The sequence below is a fragment of the Equus asinus genome, chromosome 5, assembly GCF_041296235.1.
Source record: "Equus asinus isolate D_3611 breed Donkey chromosome 5, EquAss-T2T_v2, whole genome shotgun sequence".
Classification (NCBI taxonomy): Eukaryota; Metazoa; Chordata; class Mammalia; order Perissodactyla; family Equidae; genus Equus; species Equus asinus.
In genome coordinates this window covers 76,768,253-76,792,332 of record NC_091794.1, presented here as the reverse complement: position 1 = coordinate 76,792,332, position 24,080 = coordinate 76,768,253, and the positions used below count along the sequence as shown (strand labels likewise).

The 24,080-nt window shown below is 43.3% G+C and overlaps 1 long non-coding RNA gene across 1 annotated transcript in view; it reads left to right on the top strand.

Moving 5' to 3' along the window:
- The first annotated feature begins 7,465 nt into the window (after nucleotides 1–7,465).
- LOC139045317 (uncharacterized) overlaps nucleotides 7,466–24,080 on the top strand; it is a 42,613-nt gene continuing 25,998 nt past the window's right edge. The window contains exon 1 of the long non-coding RNA XR_011503414.1: nucleotides 7,466–8,237. This is a non-coding gene — a long non-coding RNA (uncharacterized lncRNA). The remainder of the gene's footprint in view (nucleotides 8,238–24,080) is intronic.

Here is a 24,080-nt window from a genome sequence, read left to right as displayed (position 1 = left end):
TAACATCTGCTGCCAGTCCTCTCTTTTTGCTGAGGAAGACTGGCCCTGAGCTAATATCCATGCCCTTCTTCCTCTACTTTATATGTGGGATGCTTGCCACAGCATGGCTTGACAAGTGGTGCATAGGCCCACACCTGGATCTGAACCAGCGAACCCCAGGCCGCTGAAGAAGAACATGTGAACTTAACTGCTGCGCCAACCAGGCTGGTCCATATGGAGGATTTTTAATGAAATGAGAGAAGATTAAAACAAAGTGATCAGAGCAGAATGTACAACTGTCTGTAAAGTATGAGCTGAACTCTTAGAAAGTTGCGCTGGCCGTGGTCAACAGTTATTAGCCAGCAAGTACCATTCATTTGCTCTCCAGACATCGAAACCAGGGACTCCTTGCAGGTGGTAACTAGGCCTTCTGTGTCCTTATGCTCCCACAGCATGGAACACAGGAGTGTGCCTACTGACGGTGCCAAGAAATACTTATTGATTTGATGACTGAAGGGAGGAGGGAATGAGAAAGACTTTGGACTGTTTAGATCACTGTCTTCAATAGACTCAGGTCAGTTTTGATGCCACATTTTAAAAGGAAATTAATATTCTTGTTCCTGCATGGTTCCTGGTTCAATTTATAGGCAACAGAAAGGCAGAATAAGGGGCAGTCAATCCCCAGACCAGCAGCTTAAAGAGATTACTCCTGTGGGTAGATCACCCCAGGCACTTCCTGTTTTCTGGGTTTGGTAAAGTTGGGTTTGCTACTGATGCAATTTATCACATTGTGGTTACTTTTCTCCTCTACATGGACTGCATCTCTCAGGCTAAACCTCTTAGACCTAAATATTTGCTTCCTTTTCCCATCCAAGGGAAGGCACAAAACTATAGCGTTTACTTTCGACCAGGCACATTGTGTATCCCCACTTCCTACCTGGAATGTGATACAGGGGTGATTATGAGGAAGTGAGGTTTCCTAACTCAGTACCCTGCACGGGTCTGGCATGCGGTAAAGCTTCCAAAAATGTCTCCTCAATATTTGTGCTGTGCTTAAACTTTCCAAAGTACAATCACAAGTACTCCTCAGTTTACCAGGTGTCATTACTCTTACTTTACACACAAGAAAATTAAGGTTCAGAGATGTCCACTGACATTCTCAAGGTCACTGCTGGCATGTCAAGTGCTTTGAAGTACTACCTACTCTCATCCTTACAATACCCTGTCACAGAGCACAGATCGTCCTCTGCATGATCTCTCCAACCTGATCTCAGGCCACTGTCCCACCAAGTGGCAGCTCCTGGAAGACTCCACACTCTTTCGTACCCCAGAGTCTCTGTGCTTGCCGTTCCCTAAGTGGGAATGCGCTTCCTCTACTCTTTATGCATCCAGCTCCTTGCCATCCTTTGGGTTCCACCTGAAATGTTGTAACCAAGAAAAGGCCATCCCAGATCACTTGATGTAAGCAGGTGTCCCTGTTGGTCTGTCTTGTAGCACGGTGTTTATTTCCTTTTTTGCACTTACTGCTGTCTGTAATCATTTTACCTAATTGTTTTCTTGTTTATTATCAGTCTTCCCCATAGAATGAAAGGGCAGGACCATGTCTGTCTCATTCCCCTGAGACATCTAGATGGTGCCCTGTACATAGTAGGTCCTCAATAAAAACGTGTGGAATGACTTAACAGGCGTGGAATAGAGGCAGTTTCTGTACTGGACAAAGCTGGTATTGTCTTTCTAATGAAACAGCTTTAGTGATGAAGAGAAAGCTCTTTCTGGCTGCAGTATGGACAGAGGGTTGGTGGCAGTCACCAGATGGAAGCAGCTTGGCTAGTTTGGGGTTGTTGAGCCAAGCCAGGTGCAATAAGAGGGTGGTTTGGACTTAAAGCAGTGACTCTGGGGCTGCAGAGGATCTGAGCCCAGAGATGTATAGGACTGGGTGGCTGCCTGGGAAAGGATGCAGGAGGAGCGAGGGATGCTCCCCGGGCCTGCCTGGACAGCCTCCTCCCTTCCTTGCCCATGGTCTTGGGGCCTCACTGGTGTTTCTGGTGTCCTAAGTGCCCTGGACATCTGTTGCTATCTCATATCTAGCAGATGGGGAGCCTGGACAAGGTGGTGTCCTGGGCCCACCAGCTCCCCTATACCCACCCACTCTGGTGTGGACAGTTCCTTGGCTTCCTGAACATCTATGAGCCTGACTATGCCAAAGCTGTATATAGCCGAGGGCATGAGTGTTCCTGGGAGAGGGTAGGGCTTCCTGAAAGCAAAGAACTTAGGGCACCATGTAGGGAGGAGTCTCGGGCCTGTGCCCTAAGTTTGGGCAGCTGACGTTCCCATCCTATTTATTAACAAACCTCCTCTGGGATCTGCCAGTCCTCTCTTGTCCTGCTTTTCTCCTTCTCCTGCAGACCCTAAGGCCCAGATGTGTATGACTTCTTCCTCCATTGGATTGGTGAGTCGGCACCTGCCTTCCCGTCCCAGACCTTTGGTGCTGGGTGACCGGGATCCTTCCCTGCTTTGTCCCTCCCTGCCCTGTCCTCACTCAGTCAGTTATCCCATTAACCAGACCACCTGGTCTCCAACTGCCTCTTCGAAGCTCGACTGCTCAGTGGGGAGACAGGGGAGGAGGCAGGAGAGCTCCTGGCTGGCCAGGGCAGTGGGGCTCAGGTACCATCTCCTGCTGTGTCTGTCTTTTTCCCTGGATAGGCATCCAATCTACTGGTTTTTGTTTCTCTGGTAGAATTCTGACTAATACAGATTTTGGTATCAAGAATGGTTCTAAAGGAACAGAATCTTAAGGATGAGTTTTCTGGATTTGTTCTGGGTTTTCTGGAACTGGTTCTCAATACGATTAAGTGGCAAGGCAGTAATTTCTCTGCTGCCAGTGGTAAAGAGGACACTGTTAGTCCAGAGCATGATGAGGCAATAGAAATACAGAAAACATCACCATTGGATACTAACAATCAAATGCTTATAAATGGCAAGGTTCTGGTGATGATGTATTTGATATCTTAGAACATTTTAGTCCAGCTAAGGAGTATAATGAGATTGGCTGGTTGCTCCTAGCTGCACTGGAGAAAGTGGAGAAAGCAAAGGATGAGATTGGGAATTCAAATTCCCAGCCCAAACTATACATAAATGACTGGGAAGCTTCTGTGTCTGCCTTGAAAGAAACCCTTACGTCCTGTAGCCACAGGCCTTAGCAAGGACTGAGATTTCTGAAAACTAAACCAGGAGTCTTACCCTGCCAGTGTCAGAATTACAATGCAAATTTAATTCCCAAACTTGCAGGGTGTCTTCTGTTAGAGGGAGAGCATTGATTGGGAAGTAACGGGAACCTGAAAATTAGAACGGGGATATATAGGAAGATCCCATAGATACCAAACTCCTATATTCTGCTGAGTCTTCTTTGCCAATTGCTGAGTATATCTATTCCAATTATGCATTCCAGAACCAGAGAAATAACCTCGGGTTATGTTTGGGTCCACAGCACCAGCTAGGTGGCAGTAACTTGCAGGGCTGACACCAGGTTCTCCAGGAGGCTGTATATGCTATAAATCAATGCTCAGTATATGGTGTTGTTTCTTCCATAGCCAGGATTCACCCATCCAGGAGTTAAGGGATGGAAATGGAAGTGGCACCACTCATTACCCTTAGTAATCCTATTAGCAAAATGTTTGCTTCTTGTCCCTGCAATGTTATGCTCTATTGGCCTAAAGGTCTTAGTTCCAAAGGGATGAATACCTCCGCTGGGAGATACAAGAATGATTACATTGAACTGGAAGTTAAGACTACTACCTGACCACATTGGGCTCCTCATGCCTCTGAATCAAAAGCAGTTATTGTTCTGGCTTGACCCTGATTACCAAGGTGAAATTGCTAGTTCTTTACCAATGAAGTTAAGGAAGACTATGTCTGGAATTTGGGAGATACTGACGACATCTCTTAGAAGTACCATGCCCCGTCTTTAAAGTAAGTGGAAAAAGACCACATCTGTTTACGGCTTCAGTTTAAGTAAATAGTGTTGGCCTTAGTCTGGCTCATGGGCTAGGAGGATGGTTGGAAGAGGGTCAGGTATTGATGGCTGAACTGCCAGTCTCTTCTGGAATTTCACAGACCCAGGGACATATATCCACGAGGGAAAAGCTGCACCCACCAGGGTGCAGGCTTTACTGTCACCTGATCTCCCCAGGATCACCTTAATGTAGTCAGGGTCATGTACCTTTGTTCCCCATATCCAGCGAGGAGAGGCATATAGGAATTTCTCTACCCTTGTCAGAAGCTCTTGTAGTTCCTGGTCCTTTTGTAACTGTAACCAAGGGAAATAAAAATAAATATAAGCTTTTCCTTTGGCTCACTGGTTAGAGTGGTGGTAAAGGGCAGGATGGCCACAGGGAGATAGTTCTGGATGTATCAGCAGCAATTAGGAGTTTGGAACTATTTCTGATGAACTGGACTCTGGTCTGGATTCTTGCTTTCTCATCAAGACTTGGCCTAAGACCCGATTCTGGCTTCTGGTTGGGCCATCTCTGGGCCCTCACTCAGAACTACCTTCAGAATCTTATCCATAATAGGTGCTTGATAAATGCCCAGTCATGGACTCCATGGTTTACAAATCATTTTCACAGACTTACTATATTAGAGTTATTAGTTGAATTGCATCTCTCTCAAATTTGAATGTTGAAGTCCAAACCTCTGATATCTCAGAATGTGACTTTATTTGGAGATAGGACCCTTACAGGGAAATCAAGCTAAAGTGAGGTCCTTAGGGTCGAATTTAATCCAAAATGAACAATGTCTTTACCAAAAGGGGGAAATTTGGACATAGAAACAGACACTCATTGAGAGAAGATGATGTGAAGGGACATACGGAGAAGATAGTGATACACTAGCCAGGGAGAGAGCCTGCAGCAGATGCCTCCCTCCCTGCCTGCACAAGGAACCGACCCCACTCATTCCTTGATTTTGGATGTCTACTCTCCAGAACTGTAAGACACTAAATTTCTGTTGTTTTAGCCACCCAGTTTGTGGTACTTTGTTATGGCAGCTCTAGGAAACTAGCACAATTATGTAATGCTCAAGGTAAACCCAAGTAAGGGATGGATTGTTACTTGATCCTGTGTCACTGAAGAACGAGGAAACCCAGGTTGAAGGATATGCTCAAGTGAGCTACATTTCAACCCAAGCCTGCTGACCCCAAGCTGTCCTTTCCCCACATTCCCAAGGCTCCCTGGTGTCTCTATTGTCATATTTCAACTCAATGTTCTCATTGTTAGGCATAGTGTTGGCAAACTTACCTTTCATATCTGTGATCCCTGTGTTCTTAGAGCCAGCATAGAGCACGGTTCATAACAATTATGCCTGATTTTTCAAAGAAGGAATTAGTGCATGAGGGAATGAATGAGCACAAGTAGGAGAGTGAATGAGTGAGTCCTGATTAAAATTCTTCTTGCAAGTGACAGATATAATCTTGACCTAATGTAAGATAACAAAAAAGGACAACAAAGAAGACTGAGGACCCAGGGGTGTCTCACAGAACCCAAGGACAGGGGGAAGCGAGGGTGTGGAAGGGGCAGATCCAGGGACTGGAGAGCTGCCAGGACTGAGTCTCTCATTCTTTCTCTCTGTATGTGCGTGCATTCATTCTCTCAACAAATGTTTATGGAGGCTCTACCAAGTACCAGACATGTTACTAGAAGCTGGTGATATAACTATGAATAAACAGACAACAGTCCCCGTCCTTGTGGAGCTGGGTACCCCTGGTGGAGAAGGGTAGTTTTTTCCTTTTGGGGTTGGGGCGTTACCATTCTACTACATGTGATGTCTGAGTGGCCCTGTGAATCCTATTCTGAGAATCTGATTGTAATATCATGGCCCAGGGGTCCACCTGCTACAATCAACTGTGGCTGGGGTTGAATAGGGCTTTCAGCAGCCCACACTTTGTGGGGGAAAAGATCTCAGAGTAGGTGAGCTGAGTAGACATCCCCAAATGTTTCCACTACTGTGAATGGGCAAATAAAAGAATGAGGAGATGGATTCTCTCATTCATTTATTTGATAACTGTGTATTGAGTACTCACTTTGGGTCAATTGCCATCCTCATTTCTGGAGATTCAACAGTGAACAATTCACATCCCTGCTACCGTGGAACTTATATTCTAGTGGGGGTGGGGGTGGGGCACACAATCCTTCCCTTAACTGAGAAGCATCTTGCTTGAATTACTTCGGAAGGCTTCTCTGTGGTTCACGTCGTGTCCATCACTGGGGCTGCCCTTCTCCTTGGATCCAGTGTAGGGACTGACCAGTGGGAGCCTCTTATCACCCCAGCTATGTTACCTGGTTCTCTAGGATTCCCTCATATTGGCCCAACAGTGGCCTGGGGACCCTGGTACCGCACATTTGCATGCCTCCTGTCTGATTGCTTGCTGCCCAAGCCAGTCAGCTTCCTGGAAACTCTGCTCCTGGGTACTGTCATTAGTTCCCTTCAGGGACACCAGGGAGCTAAGTTCTGTTCTGCCTGTCCATTCTCCTCTCTGGGTCATTCTTGTGCCCACCGGTCTGTCAGCCCTCTAGTCAATGGGTGAAGTTGCGATCTGTCCCCGAGCAGGTCTGGCCAGAGTCAGTTGAGACTCTTGTAGAGGAGATGGTGCCCATGGTGGCAGTGGCAGTAACTCTGTAGGCAAATAGCCAGTGCCCATCTGGGCTCTAGGCTGGGGCCACTCAGGGCAGGCAGTGCTCCACTAAAGCTGTCCTCATCTGCCTGCTCCTGGGAACTGCAGACACAAAGGAATTTCCCCAAAGGGAGACACAAGGAAGGTTGGCAGACAGGTGATAATGGGGCTCCAGAAGCCATCACTAGATGTGTGGGCTCTGCTGACATGGCAGCTATACCTGCAATAGGAGGGAGTGCAGGAGGAAATATGGGGCTGTGTGGGGCTATTTGGATCCCAAAGTTGTGAGTCCCCTTTTCATGGTTCCTGCTGGATTTAACCCCTATTTAAGGCAGTGAGTTCGTCAAGCCTACAAAATGCTTGTCCTTTACAGGCAATAATACTATTTTAAATCATAAAAAATTAGAGTGAGTGTAACTGTGTCCCTTGTCTGTGCCAGGCTCCATTCTTAGATTATAATAACTCACTTGAGTGCTATCGGTATCATCATCATCATCTCCAAATTACACATGAGGAAACTGAGGCATAGGGCAGGTATTCAAAGTATGTGGCAGAGCTGGGATGTGAATCCAGGTAGCTTGGCAACAGAGCCCATAGGCTTAACTGCCCCACCTGTCACTTGACATCTGGCCTGAAAGATTAGCTTCAGCCTAATTACAAGGGGCATTCTAATTCCTGACTCAGCCAACAAGAGAAGTATTGAATAAATGAGAATCTCTGTTAGAAGAGCAGGAAAAATTGGGCTGCAAGATCTGTGAGGCCAGCAGAAGGTGAGAGGTGACTCAGCAGCAGGAGGGCGCGCGTTATGTAAAGAGCGATGATCTGCTTCCTGGGTCTGCCTATCAGCTCATGGCCATCCGTGTCCTGAGGAAGTCACTGGAGGAAGTTTTACTGGTTCCGTATGTGAAGTCCTAGCTCAGAAAGGTGACAACTGCATCAACAAAAGGTCACAATTTCTCCAAATCAAGAAATCATCTGGAGTCATCAGTACAACCGTTTGCGTGAACAGACTGGGCTTTGGCTGTCTCTCTGTGGCTGCTGTAACAGTTCCCGTCTGGACTCCCCTCTGCTGATCATCGCCTGGCCTCCTTCTCTGAGAAGAGAGAAGCCTCAGCTCTCTGCAACGCCCCACCTCCTGAGGCTTGTTCAGTCCACAAACCCCTGGTGAGCCCTTATCCATGAGGCCCCTCAACTTGCTCTGTGCCCTCCTCCTCAGGGATCAGTGCTAACAGAACTGGCTGGGGAGGCACCGTCTCTCATCTGCCTGCAGGCTGCTCCATCCTCTGTCACTCCACACACCTGGGTCAAGCCTCCCTACGTTTCAGACTCTGTGCTGGGTACTTGGGCACAGGAAGGGGAATGACATCCTCAGCCCCAAGGAGCTCACAGCATAGAAGACAGATTCTGCTTACAGCGAAACTCAAATGTCTATACTCCTTACCTGGGAACATCCTGGAAACTTTCTTGCTCAGGTGTGCCAGTGACTTGTCAGGGTTCTTTCAATCAATCACCAGTCTGGAAGATCCCTCAGTCTTGGACAAAAGGAGCCCATTGGCCTCCTACATCTGACATCAGCCTCCCACCACAGCAGGTGAGCCTCTTTTCCTGTGACCTGACACCTCAGATTCCCATCTATTGTCTCCACAGGCTGAACCCCACAGGGCAGGGATGCATGGACTGATGTCTGTGTTCCCAGGAAAGCTCAGGGCCAGGCAGAGAGGATGGGGTCAAGCGACCTGGGCAGGGAAGCATCTAGAATCCTGTTCTATGAGAACAACAGAGACTGAAAGTGCTCAGCCTGGAAGAGGGGAGACTCCAGAAAGAATAGTCACTGTCCTAAAGTATAGGGCTGCCAGGATAGCTTGCGGATCTACATGAGGAAGGGGTGTCTGACAGACCTGAGGACACCAGCACACCAGCACCTGTGAGGAAGCAGCTCCCCGGACTAGGATGAGGAGCAGAGATGAAGAAGTAAACTGGGTTTTCCCCGGGGGCACGTGATCATCACACAATGAGGCCCTGTTTCCCCCTGACCTGCTCCCACACACATCTAACCTCTTGCTCCCAACACCATTTGCTCTACTTTGTGACAGGTGACTCATCACACAACCAATGGGCCAGAGTTCTTTTCTTTCTCACCTAAATCCTGGGCTCCTGTCCAAACCCCAGGGCACATAACCACTTATATCCGTTCCCGTTGCCCTTCCCCTAGTTCTGTGGTTACTTTTCATGCCCCTCTGCCCTGCCCAGGGACTCTTGGACCCTGACTCTTTCCCTTACTTGGCTCAGCACCAGCTTTTCACCCACAGCACCTGGGGCAGTAGTGGAGAGGGCTTTGGAGTCAGGGAGCCTGGCTCTGAATTCTGGTTGTAACTCTTTCTTTCCCTTCCTGAGTCCTCAGTTTCTTCTGTATGGTTGGGCTCATAATGTTTGATAATCGCTAACATTCCGAGAGCGCTTGCTACATTCTAGGAGCTAAGCAAGGAACTTTATATGTTTTCTCCCACAACAACCCTACACAACAGATTTTTTAAAAAATATTCCCAACTCTAGGTGAGGAAACTGAGGCACAAAGAGGTTCACTGCTTGCCCAGGGTCACCCTGTTGTAAGAGGTGGAGCCAGGCTTCCAACCCGGGCAGTCTGACTCCAGAGACTTTGCTGTTAACCGTTAAAGTAAAGAGAAGCTTGTTGGGTTGAGCCTCCAGTCCATACATGGCGGCCCCTGAACTTTCCAGGAGGCTTTTCCTGTTTGCTCTGTTTTATCCAGTGTTTCCAAGCAGCAGGAGAGTGTTTCAGGTTGTCAGCTCCACATATTGGCCTAAATGTGAGCCTCACTATTCAGGTCTGTTGTGAGAAAGCGTCGGGTTAAACATGTGGCTAGATGTAGCAGTCATGGAAAATGATGTTTATGGAGGATTTTTAATGATGTGAGAGAAGCTTGTAACAAGGTGATCAGAGTAGAATGTACAATTGTCTGTAAAGTATGAGCTGAACTCTTAGAAAGTTGTGCTGGCCATGGCCAACAGTTATTAACCAGTATTTTCCCCATCCATTTGCTGTCCACACCTCCCCACCAAGGACGCACTCAAAGTGGTAACTAGGCCTTCTGTGCCCTTATCTCCCACAGCATGGAACACAGGACTGTTTCTACTGACGGGGCCAAGAAACACTTACTGATCTGATGACCGAAGGAAGGAGGGAATGAGGAAGACTTTGGACTGGTTAGATCATTGTCTTGAACAGACCAGGGTCAGATTTGGTGCCACATTTTAAAAGAAAATTAGTATTTTTATTCCTGGATGATTCCTGGTTCAGTTTATAGGCCACAGAAAGGCAGAGGCGGGGGGCAGTCAATCTCTAAGGCAGCAGCTTGAAGCAATTACCCCTATGGGTAGATCACCCAAGGCCCTTCCTGTTTTCTGGGTTCAATGAAGCTGGATTTGATACTGATGCAATTTATCATATTGCGTTTACTTTTACTCCTCTACAAGTACAGCGTCTCGCAGGTAGAAGCCCATTTAAAAAAAGTCCTTATTGATATATAATTTATATAGCATACAATTCACTCATTACCATCAATGGTGGTTGTTATATTACATTCTTATTTTCTTTTAATTAGTGCAATAAATATAACAAAATTTGCCACTGTAACCATTTTTAGGTACACAGTCCAGTGGCATTAATTACATTCACTTTGTACCACCATCACCACTATCTATTTCCAAAATTTGTGCATCACTTCAAACAGAAACTCTAACCATTCAGCGTTAGCTTCCCATTCTGTCCTCCCACAGCCCCTGGTAATCTCCAATCTACTTTCTGTCTCTACGAATTTGCTTATTCTAAATTCCACATGTAAGTGGAATCATACAATATTTTTCCTTTTGTGTCTGGCTTCTTTCACTTAGTACAATGATTTCAAGTTTTTTCCATGCTGTAGCATGTATCAGAACATCATTCTTTTGGTGACTGATTAATATGTCATTGTAGGCATATACCATATTTTGTGTACACGTGCATCTATTGATGGTCATTTGGGTTTGTTGTACCTTTTATCTAATGTGAGTATGGTACAATAAAGATTGTCCTGCAACTATCTATTTGGGTCCTCGCTTTGAATCCCTCTGGGTAAACACCTAGGAGTAGAATCATTGCATCACATGATAATTCAATGTTCAGCTTTTTAAGAAACTGTCAAACTGTTTTCCATAGTGGCTGCACTATTTCACATTCACCAATAATGCAGAAGAGTCCCAATTTCTCCACATTCTAGCCAAGAATTGTTATTTTCCATTTCTTTTTTTTTTAAAAATAATCATAGCCACACCACTTGGGTGTGAAGTGGTACCTCCCTGTGGTTGTAATTAACATTTCCCTAATGGCTAATGACATTGAGCCTCTTTTCATGTGCTTTGTGCCATTTGCATATCTTCTTTGGACATGTGTCTATTGAAGCCCCTCGCCCATTTTTGAGTGGGTTGTTGATTTTTCGTTGTCGCGTTGTAGGGTTCTTTTTCATTCTGATATGATTTGTGAGCATTTTCTCCCATTTTGCAGGCTGTCTTTTAACTCTTTGATCCATTTTCTGTTACTTTTTGTACATGGTGGACAGAAGGGTCCAACTTCATTCTCCTGCATGTGAATATCTAGTTTTCTCAGAACTGTTTGTTGAAAAGAGTATGTTTTACTAACTGAATTGTCTTTGCAACCTTGTTAAACATCATTTGACCATATACGTGAGGTTTTATTTCTGGGTTGTCTATTTTTTCTTTTTGTCTATATGGCTATCCTTATGCCGGTTTCACAGTGATTTGATTACTATAGCTTTGTAATAAGTTTTGAAGTATAGCTCTCCACCTTTGTTCTTTTTCAAGTTAGTTTTGACTCTTTGGAACCCCTTGATATTTCACATAAATTTGAGGACGGATTTTTCTATTTCTGTGAAAAGCATCATTGGAGTTTTGATACAGATTGTATTGAATTTATAGATCGCTTTTGGTAGTATTGTCATCTTAATAATATTAAGTGCTTCAATCCAGTAACATAGGATGCCTTTCCGTTTATTTGTGTCTTCTTTAATTTCTTTCAGCAATAATTTATAATTTTCAATGTACAAGTCTTGCCTTCTTTGGTTAAATTTATTCTTAAGTATTTTATTGTTTTTGATGCTATTGTAAATGGATTTTAAATTATTTTTTTCAGATTGTTCTTTGCAAGTATACAGAAATATGACTGATTTTTGTGTGTTGATTTCATATCCCGAAATTTTGCTGAAGTTGTTTATTAGCTCTAAAATTTCTTGTTGATTCATTAAGGTTTTCTACATGTAAGATCAAATTATCTTCAAACACAGATAATTTTACTTCTTCCTCTCCAATTTGGATGCTTTTAATTTCTTTCTCTTGCCTAATTGCTCTGGCTACAACTTCCAGTACCATATTGAAAAGAAGTCATGAAAGCATGGCATCCTCGTTTTTCCTGATCTTAGCAGAAAGCTTTCAATCTTTTACCATTGAGTATGCTGTTAGTTGTGGATTTTTCATTAAAAGCCTTTATCATTTTGAGGCAGTTCCCTTCTCGGTCTAGTTTATCGAGTGTCTTTATTGTGAAAATGTGTTCAATTCTGCAAAATACTTTTTCTGCATCAATTGAGATGTTCATGTAGTTTATTTCCTTCATTCTATTATTGTGGTGTATTACATTTATTGAATTTTGTATGTTGAAACACACTTGCATTCTGAGAATAAATCCCACATGGTCAAGTTATAATCCTCTTAATAAGCTGCTGAATTTGGTTTGCTAGCATTTTGTTAAGGAATTTTGCATCTATATTTATGAGGAATATTGATTTGTAGCTTTCTTTCCTTTTGGTTTTGGCATGCGGGTAATGTTGGCTTCATGGAATGAGTAAGGAAGCATTCCTTGCTCTTCAACTTTTTGGAAGGTTTTAAGAAGAATTAGTGTTAATTCTTCTTTAAACATTTGATATAATTCACCAGTGAAGCCATCTGGTCTGGCCTTTTTCTTATTTGGGAGGTTTTTGATTACTGATTCATTACTGTGTTCTTGTTAGTCACAGCTCTATTCAGATTTTCTATTTCTTAATTCAGTTTGGCATATTGGAAATTTTTCAATTTCATCTAGGTTATCTAATTTTTCGGTATACCACTGTTCATAGTATTCTTTATAATCTTTTTTAATTCTGTAAAATAAGTAGTAATGTCCCCACTTTCTTTCATGCTTTTGTAACTTGAATCACCTCTTTTTTTTAGTCAATTTAGCTAAAGGTTTGTCATCTCATTGATCTTTTCAAAGAGCTAATTTTTGGTTTTGTTGCTTTTTCCCTATTACCTTTTTTATGTCTATTTATTTGCACTATAACCTTCATTAATTCACTCCTTCTGTTAGCTTTGGGCTTAGCTATTTCTAATTCCTTAAGGTGTACAGTTAGGTTATTGATTTGAGGTCTTTCTTCTTTTTTAACGTACGTGACTATGGTTATAATTTTCCTTCCTGTCACTGCTTTCCCTACATCTCTTCAGTTTTGACACAGTGTGTTTTTATTTTCATTTGTCTCAAAGTATTTTCTAATTTTTCTTGTGATTTCTTTTTTGACCGATTGGTTGTTTAAGAGTGTGCAGTTTGATTTCCACATACTTGAGAAGTTTTCAGTTTTCCTTTGTTACTGATTTCTAATTTCATTCCATGTGATCAGAAAATATACTTCGTATTATTTCAATCTTTTAAACTTATTAAGACTTGTTCTGCGGCATAAGAAATGGTCTATCCTGAAGAATGTTCCATGTGCACTGGAAAAAAAGTCTTATAGGGCGGAGTGTTCTGTACGTTTCTGTTTAGGTCCTCTTGATTTATAGTGTTGTTCAAGTCCTCTGTTTTCTTATTAAGCTTCTCTCTGGTTGTTCTATCCATTATTGAAAGTGGGTCTTGAACTTGCCAACTATTATTATGGAACCATCTATTTCTCCCTTCAATTGTGTCACATTTTGATTCACGTATTCTGGGGCTCCTTTGTTAGGTGTGTATATGTTTATAATTGTTATATCTTCTTTCTGTATTGAAACTTTTATCAATATATAGTGTTCTTCTTTGTCTCTTGTAAACTTTTTGGTTTCAAAATCCATTTTCTCTGACAATAATGTAACCACTCAAGCTCTCTTCTGGTTACTATGTGCATGGAATATATTTTTTATTCTTTTGCTTTCAACAGTTTTGTGTCCTTATATCTAAAGTGTGTCTCTTCCAGACAGCACATAATTGGATCCAGTTTTTTAAAAATATGTAATTTGCCAGTCTCTGTCTTTTAGTTGTAGAGTCTAATCCATTTATATTTAATGTGATTACTTATAAAGAAGGATTTCTTCTGCCATTTAACTCTTTGGTTTTTGTGTGTCTTACGTGTTTTGTGTTCCTCATTTTCTCCATTACTGCCTTTAAAAAAATATTTAGCTGATTTTTTTTTGTATATGCCTCTTTGATTCTCTTCCTTTTAAATATATGTTTAATTAATTTTCTTAGTGGTTTTCTTGGGCCTACAATTAACATCTTAAACTTATAATGAAATCTCATTTGCATAATACTAACTTAGTTTTAGTGGTATATTAACATTGTCTTCCTTTACGTCTCTATTCCATCTCCTTTATGTGATTATTGTCACAGATTATATCTTTATATGTTGGATGTCCATTAACATAGGTATATAATTTAAATAAATTTTCCTCTTAAATAAGAAAGAGAGAGAGATTACAAATCAATAGAAAAGTACATGAATACTGGCTTTTATATTTATCTATGAAATTACCTTTACTAGTGCTCTGTAACAAATGTTTTGTCTTTGAGTTACTGTCTAGTGTTCTTTTAATTGAGACTGACTTTTTTTTTTAGTATTTCATGTAGGGCTGATGCATTGGTAATAAATCCCTCAGCTTTTGTTTATCTTGGAATGTTTTAATTTCTTCCTCATTCTTGAAGATTAATTTTGCCAGATACAAAATTCTTGGTTGACAGTCCTTTCAGGACCGTAAGTACATAATCCCACCGCCTTCTGACCTTCATGGTTTCTGATGAGAAATCAACTGTTAATCTTATTGAAAATCCTTTGTACGTGATGAGTCAATTTTCTCTTGCTGCTTTCAAAATTCTCTGTCCTTGGGTCTTTATAACTTGACTATAATATATCTCAGTGTGGACTCTTTCAGTTCATCCTTCTTGGAGTTCTTTGAGATTCTTGGATGTGTATATTCATATCTTTCATCAGGTTTGGGAGGTTTTGGGCCATTATTCCTTCAAATATTTTTCTGCTCCTTTCTCTCTCTCTCTCTGTCTCTCTCTCTCTTCTCCTTCTGAAATTCCTACTATGCATATGTTGGTATGCTTGATAGTTCCCATAGATCTCAGGCTTTGTTTTACTTTTTTTCATTCTATTTTATTTCTGCTCCTGAGAGTGGATAATTTCAAATGTCTTATGTAAAACTTCGCTTATCCTTTCTTCAATCTGCTTTAATCTGCTGTTGAATCCCTTCAGTGAGTTTTTCTTTGCAGCTCCAGAATTTCTGTTTGATTCCCTTTTATAGTTTTTACCTTTTTATTGATATTCTCATTTTGTTCAGACATCATTTTTCTGATTCCTTTTAGTTATTTGTCAACAGTTTTCTTTAGCTCATTGAACATATTTAAGATAGTTGATTAACATCTTTGACTAATAATTCTAATGTCTGGCTTTCCTCATAGATGGTTATATCCTATTCTTTATTTACTGTTAGTAGGCCATATTTTCCTATTTCTTTGTATGTCTTGTGATTTTTTGTTGAGAAGTGGATGTTCTGACTATTATGGTAACTTTGTATCTTAGAAATCTAATTCTTTCACTGCTTAGTAATTACTTGTTATTTGCTGTGGAGGGCTGGAACCATCTTTTTTGGTAACTCTTCCAAACTATTTTTGCAAAGTTGGAGTCATCCAGTTGTTTTCTATTTTCTCTGTGGTCAGTCAGTGACCTGACAAATGTTTTTCAAATGTCTGACTCACAAGATAGGGAGAAGCATCTCCTGTCACGTTAAATCCCCTCGTTGGGAAGCCACTTACGCCCGTGGGGGCCCAAACAATTTGTGTTGGTCCCTCAGCATTCAAAAGCAGCAACCAGCAACCTAATCACACAACTCCAAATCTGGGAGGACACACCTTATTTCCCACCCTGGCTCCAGCAAGCTGCACTGGGAATATGTGCCACTGTGCTTATAGCTGCCTGCCCTGGGGTTGGGGAAGGGGACCTGAGAGCCACTTGTGCAGGAAAGCTGAAACTGACTGGAATTTACCAGTCTCTCCATCAAGCTCTCCCCCGGATGCTGCACTTGTTCTGGCAGACTCAGAGTTCCCAAACAGTGGCTTCAGACAGCTCCTGCCAGTTCAAGTGCTGTTTCAGTGGAGATATGGACTCCTGGAGCTTCCTTCTTTGTCATCTTCCCTAATGTCACTCTGGCAAATGGTCATCCAAACCCAAATGTTTGCCTGCTTTTCCCATCTGAGGGAAAGCACACAACTCTCAAGGTTCTCTTCAGCTGGGAACTTGTGTATCACCACTTCCTATCTGAGTGAGAATCAGAAGCAAGTTCTGAGAAAGTGAGACTTCCTTTTCTCAGTGCCTAATACAGTGGTGGCACATGGCAGAACTGCAAAAATAAATGTCTACACTACATTTGCCTGGGGCTTCACCTTTCCAAAACACAATCACTGCTACTCCTCAGCTTATCAGGTATTATTAAGCTCACTTTACAGACAAGAAAACTAAGGCCCAGAGGTATTAATTGACTTTCTCAAGGTTACAAAAGAAGTGAGTGTCAGAGTCAGGACCAACACCTCAGATTTCTAACTGCAGTTTTGCTACTACCTGTCTATCATTTATTTAGCATCATACTATATTCTCAGCATTGTACTAAATTAGCTTCCTTAATATTTATACTACCCTGCCAAGTGGGTGCTGGAAACAACAACTGTGAGGAAGCAAGGGCAGCAGGGGTTGGGCAGCAGCAGTATGGACTGTGATGCACTTGAAACAGTTTCCTCAGACAATCTCATGGTGAGCACTGAATCTGGCCTGTCCTTTAGAGTTTTCCTTAAATTAGGTGAGGGAAATACACCATTGTACCTCCACACTGACCTGTCATTGGCTGCAGGCTGCCCCTAACGGACCAGTGTAAACTTGGGTAGGGCTGGTTCACCTGGTCTAGGGGATTTCCCAGAGAGGAACTCAGATGTGAGCCATCAGCAGCTAATACTTCCAGAAGTTGGGTATATATGTGCTTCAGACCTGAAGCGGGCTCTTGATGGTGGGTAATAATATCCTCTATAATCCACACAGTTCACTGCTGGAATCTACTTGCTTCATATAGTAAATTCCTTGGGAAACTTAAGAGGAAGGCTAATAAGATCACCATTTGTGGTCTCAGGGCCACAAATAATACTCATCATCTCCCTCCTATACTCCTCTTTCTAGATTTCTCTCTTCCTCAGCTAGCATCTCTGCTGGTCTGGGTAGGGTGACTCAGATCTTTATTCCCAAGGGACTGAGCCCTTGATCACCATGGCCATCTCAGGATACACTTGTCTATCTACTGTCATATTTGGGTGGGGGAACCCCAAAAGATTTTCTAATGGATCATTTGGATGCCAGATTATGTTACCCTGCTCCGATTGTGAATAGCAGCCATACTGCCTCCTAATAATTGGAGTCAATTACCCTTAAAGTATGGGAATTCTTTCCTTGCCTGCTGTTCTCTTGGCAGAAGGAACCTGAAGTAACTGGGTGGAAGACATAGTTTAATGTTTAATGGGACTTTTGACATGCCCCCTGGTGGAAAATATTTCCCCCTTGGGAAACAAGTCATTAGATTCACAGAACCTGTTGTTCTGGGGAGCACTAATTCCCCAATGCCGATCACTGAGTGTGATGGTGAGCAGATTCCACTCTCCTTCGATCCTTTAGTTTCTACCCATGTAGTCCATCCATTGAGAACACAGAACCATTAGGTCAATGAGTAGGTTGTATATTACATCCTGGAGATGGAGCCTCGTTCTCACAAGGTATTATCTCCAAGTGGAGCCTCAGCTGTGCCTTTGAAAGGCCATTCCATCACCATTTCAGGACAGAAAGTTTTTGGTGGGAAGTATGTGATGGGCCAGTGGACCCTACAGGTTATGTGTTCAATTCCACACCTCCTTTATGTAAAGCAGGTCCTGTGGTCCAAGGTGATGAGTGTGAGATCTTATCTTAGTAGGTCAGACACTATGTAAGCCCTTGGACAGTGGTGTTAGCTGAAGCCCTACAGGCAAGAATGGTAAGCCCATCACTGGAACTTGGCCAGATTCACTTAATATTAATTCTGTCTCTTTCAGGATGCAAGACATCCAATGTTCTTATCTTCTCAGGGGGCAGTGCTGTTTCCTGGGCTTAGCATTGGTCTCTTTTGCTGGCAAGTAGGATGTTTCACAGTGAGAGTAGCTAAGTCGACCTTAGAGAGTAAGAGGGACCCTGTGTTATTGGGCCCATTCATAGCCTCCATACTTGCCACTATGGATACTCTGCTCATGAAACTTTTGTGACGGTACTGGGACATGTGATGACAGAGGCTGACTGATATCAGCTGATTGAGTCACTTTGTCTACCAGGTTTTTCATGCCTCTTATGTGATAGAAACTCTTGGATGAGTATTAGGATGTAATACAAAGATCTTCATACTTCATGCTCATTGCCATTTTTCCCTCCACATGCCTGTCTCCTTGTCCCCTACTTTCTAAACTTTCTCCTTCCAGGTCCCAGTCAAGCCAGCCATGCTATTCACCACTGCTCATGAGCCTACACATGTTCTTACTCTGAATCACTTTTTTTTCTCATTCAATGGATGAGCAGATACACTTCTCAAAGCTTGTCCATTGGGAAGATTTCTCCTCACTGCTTCCCTTCAGAACCACTCCGGAATAGGGCTGTAGAGCAGCTGCAGCCCATTATCAACTTGCACTCACATACTGAACCAATGCAAGTGTGCAGCAAGCTCAGCCTTTTTTCTCTTCCTTCACTGGGTCATAAAGAACCCCACATTCAGCTATTGGTATGAATTGAGGGAGACTTCACCAGGAAACAGTGGGTGGACAACATGAAGGTTTGAGCCATCTGCTCATGCAGTTTATTTGTGTCCTCTTATCCCAGCTGTTTGTATCCCAGTTGTACTATTTCCACCTTATGATCTACTCCTGCTGGGCCTGCCCAATCTTATGACTTAGTAGGTCTTACAGAACCAGCTCAAACAGATTGTTATGGCTACATGATCAGTTGGTGCTCCAGGCTTAGGCCTTCTATCTCTACCAGGGCCCAGTAGCATGTTAAGAGCTGTTTTTAATGGTTGGAATTTTTCATGGGCAATCTGGAGACCCAAGATTTTCAAGTGTTTGACTCAGCTGTCCCTATCTCATGTATAGGGTCCCATTCTTCCCAATTGGCACCCTGACCTTGGTGTGCACTCTTCCTGAGGTTGAAAATTCAGTCTCCTCTGGATGTCCAACTTGTTTCATGTGCTTACTTGCCATCCATAGATTATCTTGAGATCTCTTCATGAAGTCCTAGGTTCTGAAGATTTTCTTTTGTTTTCTTTGTGATTTTGTTTTGATTGTTCAAATTGAGCAACAGTCTTATTGGCAACCATATGTCTTGCCTCTAGGAATATCATGCTTCATTAACATCTTCCACAGCTCTCTGCAGGTCAGGCTGCCTGATGATCACTTTAGCCTTGCTGCTCCTTATGATAATTGCACCCACCTTGCTTCTGATGCTTAAGGACTGTTATCTGGCCTTTTTTATTTTGGAATATTATTATGTCTACTGTTTATCTAGGACCTCAGTTATCAGCTCTGCCTAGAAAGGACAGCCACCATGAAATCAATGATGCTGCTGTCCTTCATTCCTTATCACTTTGGTGAATGACGTTACCTCTGAGTCCTTTCTGCATAGCCAGCAACTGAGTTTTTTGGCCTATGTAGTATCTGGATTCTAGCAAGCCTGCTTTGAGCCATTTGAATCCTTATTTCACTGTCTGTCACAGTGTTGTGCATTCTAACTTTAGCGCAGGTCTTTGTTTATTACAAGATTTCAGAGCGTTCTTAGCAGCACGTTAGCCTTGTCTCCTGGGGTCCTTGACAGAGTATTAAAACCTACATCACAGGAGAAGAGTTCATATTGATAAATTTCCCCTTATCTAACTCTATGTCCTGTCCCCTTGACCTAGAATCCTTCTGCTCCTGTTGGTTATCTCGGGTAGGTCCTTCATCTCCTCCAGGTGATATCTGCTTTCATCTTCACCAGACCCAGCACTTTCCTGGCTGCGTTCTGTTGTGATTTAACTCTAGTTATTGGTCTGGTGGTAGGAAGAGAGGTGGGAGTAGATCCTGAGGGAGGAACATTTTGTTGTGCTAGGTAGAGGCTTCTGTACTTCCTTAAGCAAAGGCAGGGAGCTTGCCTTTAAGAGTGAAAAGTAGCCACTTCTGCATGCTGGAATTCTTCAAGGGGAATCTGGGGACCCAAGATTTTCAAGGGCATTGACTCGGTTGTCCCTATCTCGTGTACTATGGTCTCATTCTTCCCAATGGGTACCCTGACCTTGGTGTGGCAGTCTTGATGAGGGTGAAAATTCAACCTTCTCTGGAGCTCTGCTCTTCCTGGAATTAAGCCCTGGAGCTGATCTTCAGTGTTTTCTGCCCTCTGTCTGTGGCTGGGCTACCAAGGAGAGGGAAGCAGCTTTGAGCCATCAGCTACCAACATAGCAGGGAGCCTGGAGAATGAGAGCCTTGGTTCTGCAGGGGGATCTTGAAGATGAACCAGGGCTTCTACTGCAAGCCCTATGAATAAACGCTATAAAATGCCCATGTTACAGTAGAGGAAACTGAGTCTCCAAAGAGGCAAAGCAACTTGCTCAAGGCTGCACGGAGAGTAAATAGTGCCCATGATTTGAAATCGGTTTGTGCTGAATACTGAGCCAGGGACCCTACCCTATATGCTATATTGTCTTGGATGTGTTTGCCAAGTACGTCGGCTCAAACACCTGCTTCATTACTTGGACAAAGCCCTCAGTTAACTTTTGGATTCCTTTCTGCGGTAGGCAGAACAACGGCCCCGCAATACGTCCACGTCCTCATCCTCAGACCCTGAGACTATGTAGCCCTACACGAGAAAGGGGCTTTGCAGATGTGATTAAGTTAAAGACTGTGAGCTGAGGAGATTCCTGCATTATTTGGGTGGGTCCCATCTAATCACATGGGTCCTTAAAAGCAGAGACCCTTTCCTGGCTGTGCTCAGAGGGAGATGTGACTCCAGAGGAGGGTCAGAGAGATGCAATGTTACTGGCTTTAGATGGAGGATGGGATCCATGAATCAAGGAGTGCGGGTGGTCTCTAGAAGCTGGACAAAGCAAGGAAATGCATTCTCCTTTAGATCGTCCAGAAACAAACGCAGCCCTGCTGACACCTGATCTTACCCAGTGAGACCCATGTTAGACTTCTGGCCTACAGAACTGAATGATGATAAATTAGTGTTACTTTAAGCCACTAAGTTTGCAGTAATTTGTTACAGCAGCAATAGAAAACTAACACACCTTTCTCTGAGACTATTCCTGCCTCCTGCATTGGTGTAGCTACGACAGGTGGTCAGTCTTAAGTGACAAATCTTGAGGTCCTCTCCACAGAAGCGGAACCAGATGCCAACCGTGAAGCTGACTCTCTTTGTCCTCTGACACTCCCCTGACTTGTAGGGAGAACAGATATCCATTCACTTGGGACAACTCAGGGGGTAATAGGACCTTTTGTTTTTGAGGTTTGGCAGGAAGTGTCTCCCTCTGAGTCAAATCTTTTTACACAGACAAGTAAGGAAGGGATGAATACCCCACCCTCAGCTGCACCATGGGAAGGGGGGAGATTAGGGGATTGACAACGTGGTCCTGACAGGCTCAGTGGCAGGGGAGGGCAGTGATTCCCTTGAAATTAAATTACCTCGTGCACAGGGAGGTTCTAGACTGGCCACTATGCTCAACGTGAGGACTTAGGAGATTGTAGGGGAAGGGATGATTTTTGCCTCAGTGTGTGGCTGGTTAGGGTAGCCTGTCCTGGTGCAGTGCTGGAGGAACAGTGGCTGAAATGGGGAGTGGGTGTCAACTAAAAGGAACTGTGACCTTGGCAACCCCCTAGGTGGGGCCCCTGCGTGAAGCTGGGGCAGGATCCCTGGTCCCTCAGCACTGCTCCCAGGTGGCCTTACAGGCAGCAAAACCAGTTTCCAGCAGTGCCACCTTGTGGCAGTGAGAACAATGACAGTGTCAGGGGCCGAATCAGCTGGAGGCCTGGAATGAGCTACCTCCTTAGGGACTGAGTAAGGCGCTGGGGGCAGGGTGTGTGGAAAGAAAGGCCTCAAAAGGGACCTGGCTGAAACTGTGCCAATGGGCATCCCCTGTGTGAAATGGATCCCTTGCTTTATTTCCCATCATCCTCTACCGGGTGTGTAGTTTCTGCTGGGATCTTCAGAGCCCATGAAATTGGAGAGGAGATGAATTCAGGAGTCAGATATGCACAACCCACAGGCAGGACTCTAAAGGAATTCTGCAGCAAAGATTTGTATTGGGCCTTTAGAAGACACTGGAGAAAGTGTGGGGAGGTTTCCCGCCAATCCTGAAGAGGATCCCACGTCCCCCAGGGCTGGTCTAGTTCAGGCTCCCGTGGGCCCTTTTAGGTCAGTGTATCCCAGAGGCCAGGCAGCACCCCCAGATCACCAGGGGCTTCCTTTGCCTCTCTTGCTTCTGTGAGTTCAGTGACTCCCCACCCTCAGCCCCTTTCTTTTTAAAAAATTTTCTTTCTATTTTTATTGAGGTTATGATAGTTTACAACATTGTGAAATTACAGTTGTACATTATTATTTATCAGTCATCTTAAGGGCGCCCCTTCGCCCTTCGTGCCCAGCCCCCACCCCTTCCCCCTGGTAACCACTAGTCTGTTCTCTTTGTCCACGTGTTTGTTTATCTTCCACATATGAGTGGAATCTTACAGGGTCTGCCTTTCTCTATCTGGCTTATTTCGCTTAACATAATACCCTCAAGGTCCATCCATGTTGTGAATGGGACAATTTTATGATTTTTTATCGCCCAGCCCCTTTCCTTTCTTTTCTTTTTCTTTTTTCAATTTTATTTATTTTTAATTGCAGTAACATTGGGTTATAACATTATATAGCTTTTGGATGTACATCATAATATATTTTGAATTCTGTGTAGATTACATCATGTTCACCACCCCAAAACTAATTATGGTTCATCCTCTCACATGTGAGCCTAATCACCCCTTTTGCCCTCCCCCACCTTCCCCCATGATAACCACCAATCCATTCTCCATTGTTATGTGTTTGTTTGTCGTTGTTTTTATCTTCTACTTATGAGTGAGATCATACGGTATTTGACTTTCTCCCTCTGACTTATTTCACTCAGCATAATACCCTCAAGGACCATCCATGTTGTCCAAAACGGCTGGATTTCATCATTTCTTATGGCTGAGTAGTATTGCATTGTGTATAAATACTACATCTTCTTTATCCATTCGTCCCATGATGGGCACCTAGGTTGCTTCCATGTCTTGGCTGTTGTGTATAACGCCACAATGAACATAGAGGTGCAAGTATCTTTATGCCTTTGTGTTTTCAAGTTCTTTGGATAAATACCCAGCAGAGGAATAGCTGGATCATATGGTAGATCTATCCTTAATTTTCTGAGGATACTCCATACTGCTTTCCATAGTGGCTGTACCAGTTTGCACTCCCACCAGCAGTGAACAAGGGTTCCCTTCTCTGCACACCCTCTCCAGCATTTGTTGTTTCCTGTCTTGTTAATTATAGCCATTCTGACTGGAGTGAGGTGATACCTCATTGTAGTTTGGATTTGCATTTCCCTGATAGCTAATGATGTTGAGCATCTTTTCATATGCCTGTTGGCCATCCACATATCTTCTTTGGAGAAATCTCTGTTCAGATCTTTTGCCCCTTTTTTATTTGGGTTGTTGGTTTTTTTGTTGTTGAGCCGTATGAGTTCTTTGTATATTTTGGATATTAACCCCTTATCTGATATATGGTTTGCAAATATCTTCTCCCAATTGTTAGGTTGCCTTTTCATTTGGTTGATGGTTTCCTTTGCTGTGCAAAAGCTTTTATTTTGATGTAGTCCCATTTGTTCACTTTTTCTTTTGTTTCCCTTGCCCGGTCAGACATGGGACTTGAAAATATGCTGCTAAGACTGATGTTGACGAGCACACTGCCTGGGTTTTCTTCTGGAAGTTTCATGGTTTTGGGTGTTACATCCAAGTCTTTAATCCATTTTGAGTTGATTTTTGTGCATGGTGTAAGGG